We start from the raw sequence: 11,042 nt of genomic DNA, 5'->3' as shown, positions 1-11,042 counted from the left end.
CCTCAGACCATTTGGCAGAACAGCCCAGGTCTGGCAGTTTTTTTAAATATTATTATTTTTTTAACCTTTAAAGTCAGAACAAATTCTTATTTTCAATGACGGCTTAGGAACAGTGGGTTAACTGCCTGTTCAGGAGCAGAACGACAGATTTGTACCTTGTCAGCTCGGGGATTTGAACTTGCAACCTTGCGGTTACTAGTCCAACACCCCAGGGTAGCCTAGTGACCTAAGGCTCGTATTCCTTCCGCATCACAAACAGGATGATTGATTCTGCACATTCTATGGGAAGGCGTGAGGGAAGTTCTCATCTGATGAAAAGACGACTCGGATCCGCCCAGACCAGACCTTGACTGTGAACTGCCCGGCAGGAGGCATATCATAAGTGAACAATAGAGGGACACATCTACTGACTTTTCAGTAAGTCAATTTAAGTTAATTTTTATTTAAAAAAAAATAAGAACAATAAAACTAAACCTTAAAAATGAAGTAAATGGAAAGATACCATAATCTTAGAGAGAAGGCTAAAGACGTGGGCAAGAATAGCCCCGTTGTCTATAGGCATTGATGTGTAGTGTCTACGTGGTCTGAGAGCCACTGGTAAATAGTAAATAGCGCAAGGTGTTATTATATATGCATAGGAGGTAACTGCAAGAGAACCATTGAAGATGCAGATGGAGTACTACTGGGTGTGTTTGGGCACTAAGGGAATGTGGATGTGTGAGTATGGGAATGACATGTTAACCCTTCAATGCTTCTCCCTAAAGCAGATGCCGGTGAAGACCATGACTGTGACCTAGCCATTGCTGTTGACTGTAGGTTGGACTTGAGAGACACCACGTTAGACTAATGACTAATACACCTTTTCCCCAGAACAGGTTGTCCCTGCAAGGAACGGAGGAAGACATTGTAGAGAATTGTGTCCCCCTCCCCATAACAGTGTTCTTAGGACTCTTTTCCCACGGGTGAAGGCGTCTATGCCGAACCTAGCAGGTGGGGCCGAACACTGTTTGAACCCAGGTGATTCCGTGGTGGTCAAAGACTTCAGGAGAAAGAGTTGGAACGACCCCCGTCGATATCAAGTTCTTCAAGACCACCCCCCACTGCGGTGAAGGTTTGCTGAGAGAGAAACCTGGATCCACGCGTAGCACTGCAGACGAGCTCCTGATCCAGGAGAAGATGAGGCCTCGCCAGTCCCAGCGGTGCCGTGTGGCCCTCCTCTGCTTTAGCACAGGAATGCTAATAGGAACAGCAGGCTGTCTTCTTGTAGGAAACCCGACAGAGGGTCAAATGAGTCCTGAGCCAAAGGGGCGAACACAGGCCTGGAGTAGTGGCCCAGAAGTAGATGGTCACCGTAGAAGGAGAGGCCTGCTGGGCCCTCACAACCAGGAGGACAATTTGTTCTTATCTAGAGCACAAATGGTTGCCAACCTGACATTCAAAGGAAAGGACTGCTGGGTGTGTGGGTTGAGTCCGGGGAAGGTTGGGGCAGGCTTCCCCCTTGTAGGAGTCCCGATAGGGGTGAACTTTACTATAGCGTTGGCAGGAAAAATACCTTTTTACACTATGACCAACAATGTTAAGGTATATAATCAACCCAATATATTCTGTTATGTGAGACCTGATAGTGTTTCACTCCCACCCATTTCAGTGGCTGCGGTGACGACTGCCCCTTGGTGTATTAGGGGATATGGAGATCACTATTTGGGTGAATTCAAATGTAATTGTACAATGAATATTAATGGATCAAATGCTTGCAATTTAAAGGTGATACAGGAGAATGGCCAGGCTGATAAAGAACCGTTTACAATTTGGTTTGACAAACATAGAACAACTCTGAGAGGAGCCCCTAATGGCACCTACTGGCTGTGTGGTAAGATGGCTTACCACAGCCTTCCCCTGAACTGGGGAGGTACTTGTACTGTTGGGTTTGTGGTGACAGCAATGAGAACTGTTCCAAACAATGACCAGAATCTGAAGGCTCTCTTCAGAGACTACAAACCTCCTGGGACGAGGAGAGATAAGAGGTCTCTGGCCGACGGCACTCACACTCAGGCACCTGCCTCCAGGTTCTTTGACGGGTTTGTCCCTGGGTATGGAGTTGCCGGCGCCCAAGACCAAATCCGTGATATCTCTAGACACGTAGAGAAAATTGGCAATGCTACTCGAAATGCCCTGGAACAATTGAATGGGGAACTAAAAGAATTGGCTGAAATGACTCTTCAGAACAGAGAGGCTCTTGACTATCTTCTGGCAGCTCAAGGGGGCACTTGTGCAATCATTGGCGATGAATGTTGTACTTTTGTCCCAGGTCGCTCTTCTAATGTGACTGACCTTGCCCAATACATTGTCACTGTTGCTAAAAATTATTCCCCACAACTAGAGCGGACGCTTGCAACTTGGTTGGAGTCCCTGTTGGGAAGTTGGGGATCTCATATTGCCCAATGGGCTGCAGCGTGTGTTTTTTGATTAGGCTGCATAATTCTATTATTAACAGGCTGCAAGGCTATCTAACAGGCTGTAAGGCTATCTAACAGGCTGTAAGGCTGTCTAACAGGCTATAAGGCTATCTAACAGGCTGTAAGGCTGTCTAACAGGCTGTAAGGCTCTCTAACAGGCTGTAAGGCTGTCTAACAGGCTGTAAGGCTGTCTAACAGGCTGTAAGGCTATCTAACAGGCTGTAAGGCTTTCTAACAGGCTGTAAGGCTATCTAACAGGCTGTAAGGCTCTCTAACAGGCTGTCAGGCTATCTAACAGGCTGTAAGGCTATCTAACAGGCTGTCAGGCTATCTAACAGGCTGTAAGGCTCTCTAACAAGCTGTAAGGCTATCTAACAGGCTGTAAGGCTCTCTAACAGGCTGTAAGGCTCTCTAACAGGCTGTAAGGCTATCTAACAGGCTGTAAGGCTCTCTAACAGGCTGTAAGGCTCTCTAACAGGCTGTAAGGCTATCTAACAGGCTGTAAGGATATCTAACAGGCTGTAAGGCTCTCTAACAGGCTGTAAGTCTATCTAACAGGCTGTAAGGCTATCTAACAGGCTGTAAGGCTCTCTAACAGGCTGTAAGGCTCTCTAACAGGCTGTAAGGCTCTCTAACAGGCTGTAAGGCTCTCTAACAGGCTGTAAGGCTCTCTAACAGGCTGTAAGGCTCTCTAACAGGCTGTAAGTCTATCTAACAGGCTGTAAGGCTCTCTAACAGGCTGTAAGTCTATCTAACAGGCTGTAAGGCTCTCTAACAGGCTGTAAGGCTCTCTAACAGGCTGTAAGGCTCTCTAACAGGCTGTAAGGCTATCTAACAGGCTGTAAGGCTATCTAACAGGCTGTAAGGCTATCTAACAGGCTGTAAGGCTATCTAACAGGCTGTAAGGCTATTCTCCCTGTGTAATACGGTCTCAGCGTTTAATGCTCTTCAAGGGGATGGTGAGCTGCCGAAGCTGGATGAGCTTCCCTTTTTCCCACTGTAGATTGAGACGATGAGTAATAACTGAAGGTTGCTTTTGTTTGACAAGTTTAGAAGGTTTAAAGTTGAGTTAATCATTTATATTAAAACACCATTGTGGTAAGAGCTATGGAAACAATGGTTAAACATCGAGCTACAATTCCCTTGTGTGTGTATTTTTTTGATAGATTGACTAATAGAAGTATAACCTTGACTGTAGATTTTAGCTTTATTATGATGATAGTATTTCCGTAAATGAACTTGTGTGATGAAGCATGTGTGTCAGTGTAATGAAGCATGTGTGTCAGTGTATGAAGCATGTGTGTCAGTGTAATGAAGCATGTGTGTCAGTGTATGAAGCATGTGTTTAAGTGTAATGAAGCATGTGTGTCAGTGTATGAAGCATGTGTTTAAGTGTAATGAAGCATGTGTGTCAGTGTAATGAAGCATGTGTGTCAGTGTATGAAGCATGTGTGTAAGTGTGATGAAGCATGTGTGTAAGTGTGATGAAGCATGTGTGTAAGTGTATGAAGCATGTGTTTAAGTGTATGAAGCATGTGTATGAAGCATGTGTAATGAAGTATGTGTGTGAGTGTGATGAAGCGAAGGTCTTAATTTAAACCGTTCTACTGCCATGGCTTTACAAGTGTTAGACTTATGGAATACGGATAATTTATCATTTCGATTGTACAACCCAGAATGAAGGGTTTGAAAGGATAAAGTGGCGTTTTTATGAGTTGATTTCAGTGTTTTTGATAGGACCTCCTTTGATAGTTTAAGCCTTTAATCTAACGTCACCTTAACATGTTACAACAGTTATCACAGAGTGATAAGAGAAGATGTGGTGGGAAATGTTGTTGTCTGAAGAGAAGCCTTGCATTGTACATCTTGGTCTTGTTCTCTCTCACTATATGGTGGTTTGTGCAGGTGACTGTGACCTCCTCAGACCAATTGGTAGAACAGCCCAGAATATTTTCTGGGAGTTAAGACAGGAGACATTTGGTTAATTTGTTTTAATTGTCTCATTAATAGTTTTTGTTGACAACGATTTTTTAGGTCGTTGACAATGATTATTTTTGTCATAGTTATTATTGACAAAAGGAACACTGTTTGACAGGGCATCATTATTTAACATTGATTTTATTTTACGAGGCAAGGCAGTTAAAAACAACTTCTTATTTTCAATGACAGCCTAGGAACAGTGGGTTAACTGCCTTGTTCAGGGGCAGAATGACAGATTTTGACCTTGTCAGTTCGGGGATTCAATCTTTCAACCTTTCGGTTACAAGTCAAATGCTCTAACCACAAGGCTACCTGCTGCTGTTAAAGGCATAAACCAAACCACGTGTTACTGTGTGTTCAATTGAGACATATTGCAACGAGATTAAGTCTGTAATACCACCTTGTTTCAAGCAGACCACCATAGACCCTGTGCCCAAGAACACGAAGGCAACCTGCCTAAATGACTACCAACCCGTAGCACTCAGGTCCGTAGCCATGAAGTGCTTTGAAAGGCTGGAAAATGCCCATGAACAAGGCAGTTAACCCACTGTTGCCTATCCCAGAAACCCACTATCCCAGAAACCCACTATCCCAGAAACCCACTATCCCAGAAACCCACTATCCCAGAAACCCACTATCCCAGAAACCCACTATCCCAGAAACCCATTATCCCAGAAACCCACTATCCCAGAAACCCACTATCCCAGAAACCCACTATCCCAGAAACTCACTATCCCAGAAACCCACTATCCCAGAAACCCACTATCCCAGAAACCCACTATCCCAGAAACCCACTATCCCAGAAACCCACTATCCCAGAAACCCACTATCCCAGAAACCCACTATCCCAGAAACCCACTATCCCAGAAACCCACTATCCCAGAAACTCACTATCCCAGAAACCCACTATCCCAGAAACCCATTATCTCAGAAACCCATTATCCCAGAAACCCACTATCCCAGAAACCCTAGACCCTGTCCAATTTGCATACTGCCCAAACAGATCCACAGATGATGTAATCTCTATTACATTCCACACTGCCTTTCCCCACCTGGACAAAAGGAACACCTATGCGAGAATGCTGTTCATTGACACATTTCAACACCATAGTACCCTCAAAGCTCTTCACTAAGCTAAGGATCCTGGGACTAAACACCTCCCTCTGCAACTGGATCCTGGACTTCCTGACAGGCCGCCCGCAGGTGGTGAGGGTCGGTAGCAACACATCTGCCACGCTGATCCTCAACACTGGAGCCCCCGAGAGGTGCGTGCTTAGTCCCCTCCTGTACTCCCTGTTCACCCACGACTGCGTGGCTATGCACGACTCCCAACACCATCATTAAGTTTGCACATGACAAGAGTGATCACCGACAACGATGAGACAGTCTATAGGGAGGTGGTCAGAGACCTGGCCAGGTGGTGCCAGAATAACAACCTATCCCTCAACGTAATCAAGACTAAGGAGATGATTGTGGACTAGAGGAAAAGGAGGGCCGAGCACGCCCCCATTCTCATCAATGGGGCTGTAGTGGAGCAGGTTGAAAGCTTCAAGATCCTTGGTGTCCACATCAACAACAAACTAGAATGGTCAAAACACACCAAGACAATCGTGAAGAGGGTACAACAAAGCCTATTCCCCCTCAGGAAACTGAAAAGATTTGGCATGGGTCCTTAGATCCACAAAAGGTTCTACAGCTGCACCATCGAGAGCATCCTGACTGGTTGCATCACTGCCTGGTACGGCCACTGCTCGTCCTCCGACCACAATGCACTACAGAGGGCAGTGAGTACGGCCCAGTACATCCCTGGGGATAAGCTGCCTGCCATCCAGGACCTCTATACCAGGCGGTGTCAGAGGAAGGCCCTAACAATGGTCAAAGACCCCAGCCACCCCAGTCATAGACTGTTCTCTCTGTTACCTCATGGCAAGCAGTACCGGAGTGCCAAGTCTAGGACCAAAAGGCTTCTCAACAGCTTCTACCCCCAAGCCATAAGACTCCTAAACAGGTAATCAAATGGCTACCCGGACAATTTGCATTGTGTTCCACCCCCAACCCCTCTTTTACACTACTCTCTGTTTATCAAATAGGCACAGTCACTTTAACTATACATTCATATACATACGAGCACATTGGCAAACCAGTCTATCTGCATTGTGTCCCACCACACTCCAACCCCTCTTTCATGCTACTGCTACTCTCTGTTCATCATATACGCATAGTCACTTTAACCACATCTACATGTACATACTACCTCAATCAGCCCGACTAACCGGTATGTATCCTTGCTACTTTTATAGCCTTGCTACTGTATATAGCCTCGCTACTGTATATAGCCTCACTACTGTATATAGCCTCACTACTGTATATAGCCTCGCTAATGTATGTAGCCTCGCTACTGTATGTAGCCTCTCTACTGTATATAGCCTCTCTACTGTATATAGCCTCGCTACTGTTATTGCCCTGCTACTGTATATAGCCTCACTACTGTATATAGCCTCAATACTGTATATAGCCACTCTACTGTATATAGCCTCTCTACTGTATATAGCCTCTCTACTGTATATAGCCTCACTACTGTATATAGCCTCAATACTGTATATAGCCACTCTACTGTATATAGCCTCTCTACTGTATATAGCCTCTCTACTGTATATAGCCTCTCTACTGTATATAGCCTCTCTACTGTATATAGCCTTACTACTGTATATAGCCTCACTACTGTATATAGCCTATCTACTGTATATAGCCTCTCTAATGTATATAGCCTCTCTACTGTATGTAGCCTCTCTACTGTATATAGCCTCTCTACTGTTTATAGCCTCACTACTGTATAAAGCCTCTCTACTGTATATAGCCTATCTACTGTATATAGTAATAATAACCTTTTTGCACTGTTGGTTAAAAAAAAGCCTGTAAGATCTACACCTGTTGTATTCAGCATTTCACTGCGAGGTCTACTACACCTGTTGTATTCCGTATTTCACTGCGAGGTCTACTACACCTGTTGTATTCAGCATTTCACTGTACGGTCTCTACACCTGTTGTATTCAGCATTTCACTGTAAGGTCTACTACACCTGTTGTATTCCGTATTTCACTGCGAGGTCTACTACACCTGTTGTATTCAGCATTTCACTGTACGGTCTCTACACCTGTTGTATTCAGCATTTCACTGTAAGGTCTACTACACCTGTTGTATTCAGCATTTCACTGTAAGGTCTACTACACCTGTTTTATTCAGCATTTCACTGTAAGGTCTACTACACCTGTTGTATTCAGCATTTCACTGTAAGGTCTATTACACCTGTTGTATTCAGCATTTCACAGTGAGGTCTACTACACCTGTTGTATTCAGCATTTCACTGTACGGTCTCTACACCTGTTGTATTCAGCATTTCACTGTAAGGTCCACTACACCTGTTGTATTCAGCATTTCACTGTAAGGTCTACTACACCTGTTGTATTCAGCATTTCACTGTAAGGTCTACTACACCTGTTGTATTCAGTATTTCACTGTAAGGTCTACTACACCTGTTGTATTCAGCATTTCACTGTAAGGTCAACACCTGTTGTATTCAGCATTTCACTGTGAGGTCTACTACACCTGTTGTATTCAGCATTTCACTGTAAGGTCTCTACACCTGTTGTATTCAGCATTTCACTGCAAGGTCTCTAAACCTGTTGTATTCAGCATTTCACTGCAAGGTCTCTAAACCTGTTGTATTCAGCAATTCACTGTAAGGTCAACTACACCTGTTGTATTCAGCATTTCACTGTAAGGTCAACTACACTTGTTGTATTCAGCATTTCACTGTGAGGTCTACTACACCTGTTGTATTCAGCATTTCACTGTAAGGTCCCTACACCTGTTGTATTCAGCATTTCACTGTAAGGTCTACTACACCTGTTGTATTCAGTATTTCACTGTGAGGTCTACTACACCTGTTGTATTCAGAATTTCACTGTGAGGTCTACTACACCTGTTGTATTCAGCATTTCACTGTAAGGTCAACACCTGTTGTATTCAGCATTTCACTTTGAGGTCTACTACACCTGTTGTATTCAGCATTTCACTGTAAGGTCTCTACACCTGTTGTATTCAGCATTTCACTGCAAGGTCTCTAAACCTGTTGTATTCAGCAATTCACTGTAAGGTCAACTACACTTGTTGTATTCAGCATTTCACTGTGAGGTCTACTACACCTGTTGTATTCAGCATTTCACTGTAAGGTCCCTACACCTGTTGTATTCAGCATTTCACTGTAAGGTCTCTACACCTGTTGTATTCAGCATTTCACTGTAAGGTCTCTAAACCTGTTGTATTCAGCATTTCACTGTAAGGTCTACTACACTTGTTGTATTCAGCATTTCACTGTGAGGTCTACTACACCTGTTGTATTCAGCATTTCACTGTAAGGTCTACTACACCTGTTGTATTCAGCATTTCACTGTGATGTCTACTACACCTGTTGTATTCAGCATTTCACTGTAAGGTCTACTACACCTGTTATATTCAGCATTTCACTGTAAGGTCTACTACACCTGTTGTATTCAGCATTTCACTGTCAGGTCTACTACACCTGTTGTATTCAGCATTTCACTGTAAGGTCTCTACACCTGTTGTATTCAGCATTTCACTCTCAGGTCTACTACACCTGTTGTATTCAGTATTTCACTGTGAGGTCTACTACACCTGTTGTATTCAGTATTTCACTGTGAGGTCTACTACACCTGTTGTATTCAGCATTTCACTGTGAGGTCTACTACACCTGTTGTATTCAGCATTTCACTGTGAGGTCTACTACACCTGTTGTATTCAGCATTTCACTTTGAGGTCTACTACACCTGTTGTATTCAGCATTTCACTGCAAGGTCTCTAAACCTGTTGTATTCAGCATTTCACTGCAAGGTCTCTAAACCTGTTGTATTCAGCAATTCACTGTAAGGTCAACTACACTTGTTGTATTCAGCATTTCACTGTGAGGTCTACTACACCTGTTGTATTCAGCATTTCACTGTAAGGTCCCTACACCTGTTGTATTCAGCATTTCACTGTAAGGTCTACTACACCTGTTGTATTCAGTATTTCACTGTGAGGTCTACTACACCTGTTGTATTCAGAATTTCACTGTGAGGTCTACTACACCTGTTGTATTCAGCATTTCACTGTAAGGTCAACACCTGTTGTATTCAGCATTTCACTTTGAGGTCTACTACACCTGTTGTATTCAGCATTTCACTGTAAGGTCTCTACACCTGTTGTATTCAGCATTTCACTGCAAGGTCTCTAAACCTGTTGTATTCAGCAATTCACTGTAAGGTCAACTACACTTGTTGTATTCAGCATTTCACTGTGAGGTCTACTACACCTGTTGTATTCAGCATTTCACTGTAAGGTCCCTACACCTGTTGTATTCAGCATTTCACTGTAAGGTCTCTAAACCTGTTGTATTCAGCATTTCACTGTAAGGTCTACTACACTTGTTGTATTCAGCATTTCACTGTGAGGTCTACTACACCTGTTGTATTCAGCATTTCACTGTAAGGTCTACTACACCTGTTGTATTCAGCATTTCACTGTGATGTCTACTACACCTGTTGTATTCAGCATTTCACTGTAAGGTCTACTACACCTGTTATATTCAGCATTTCACTGTAAGGTCTACTACACCTGTTGTATTCAGCATTTCACTGTCAGGTCTACTACACCTGTTGTATTCAGCATTTCACTGTAAGGTCTCTACACCTGTTGTATTCAGCATTTCACTGTCAGGTCTACTACACCTGTTGTATTCAGTATTTCACTGTGAGGTCTACTACACCTGTTGTATTCAGCATTTCACTGTGAGGTCTACTACACCTGTTGTATTCAGCATTTCACTGTGAGGTCTACTACACCTGTTGTATTCAGCATTTCACTTTGAGGTCTACTACACCTGTTGTATTCAGCATTTCACTGTAAGGTCTACTACACCTGTTGTATTCAGCATTTCACTGTAAGGTCCCTACACCTGTTGTATTCAGCATTTCACTGTAAGGTCTCTACACCTGTTGTATTCAGCATTTCACTGCAAGGTCTCTAAACCTGTTGTATTCAGCATTTCACTGTAAGGTCTACTACACTTGTTGTATTCAGCATTTCACTGTGAGGTCTACTACACCTGTTGTATTCAGCATTTCACTGTAAGGTCTACTACACCTGTTGTATTCAGCATTTCACTGTGAGGTCTACTACACCTGTTGTATTCAGCATTTCACTGTAAGGTCTACTACACCTGTTATATTCAGCATTTCACTGTAAGGTCTACTACACCTGTTGTATTCAGCATTTCACTGTCAGGTCTACTACACCTGTTGTATTCAGCATTTCACTGTAAGGTCTCTACACCTGTTGTATTCAGCATTTCACTGTCAGGTCTACTACACCTGTTGTATTCAGTATTTCACTGTAAGGTCTACTACACCTGTTGTATTCAGCATTTCACTGTGAGGTCTACTACACCTGTTGTATTCAGCATTTCACTGTCAGGTCTACTACACCTGTTGTATTCAGCATTTCACTGTAAGGTCTAAACCTGTTGTATTCAGCGCACGTGAAAAATAA

The 11,042-nt window shown here is 43.4% G+C and overlaps 1 long non-coding RNA gene across 3 annotated transcripts in view; it reads left to right on the top strand.

Annotated features, from left to right (window-relative positions):
• LOC135532822 (uncharacterized) overlaps positions 1-10,608 on the top strand; it is an 11,729-nt gene extending 1,121 nt beyond the window's left edge. Inside the window, exons 2-5 of one of the 3 annotated variants that reach the window (XR_010454402.1) lie at positions 1-28; positions 260-417; positions 947-9,497; positions 9,685-10,608. The exon at positions 1-28 is cut by the window's left edge and continues 13 nt beyond it. This is a non-coding gene — a long non-coding RNA (uncharacterized LOC135532822). Of the gene's footprint in view, positions 29-259; positions 418-946 lie in introns of all 3 variants that reach the window. The other 2 variants (XR_010454404.1, XR_010454401.1) reach the window with 2 other exon arrangements.
• The last annotated feature ends 434 nt before the right edge of the window (positions 10,609-11,042 follow it).

Source organism: Oncorhynchus masou, chromosome 5, assembly GCF_036934945.1.
Source record: "Oncorhynchus masou masou isolate Uvic2021 chromosome 5, UVic_Omas_1.1, whole genome shotgun sequence".
NCBI lineage: Eukaryota > Metazoa > Chordata > Actinopteri > Salmoniformes > Salmonidae > Oncorhynchus > Oncorhynchus masou.
Note: the sequence above shows the minus strand (reverse complement) of the source record. Positions and strands in the feature narration are given on the sequence as shown.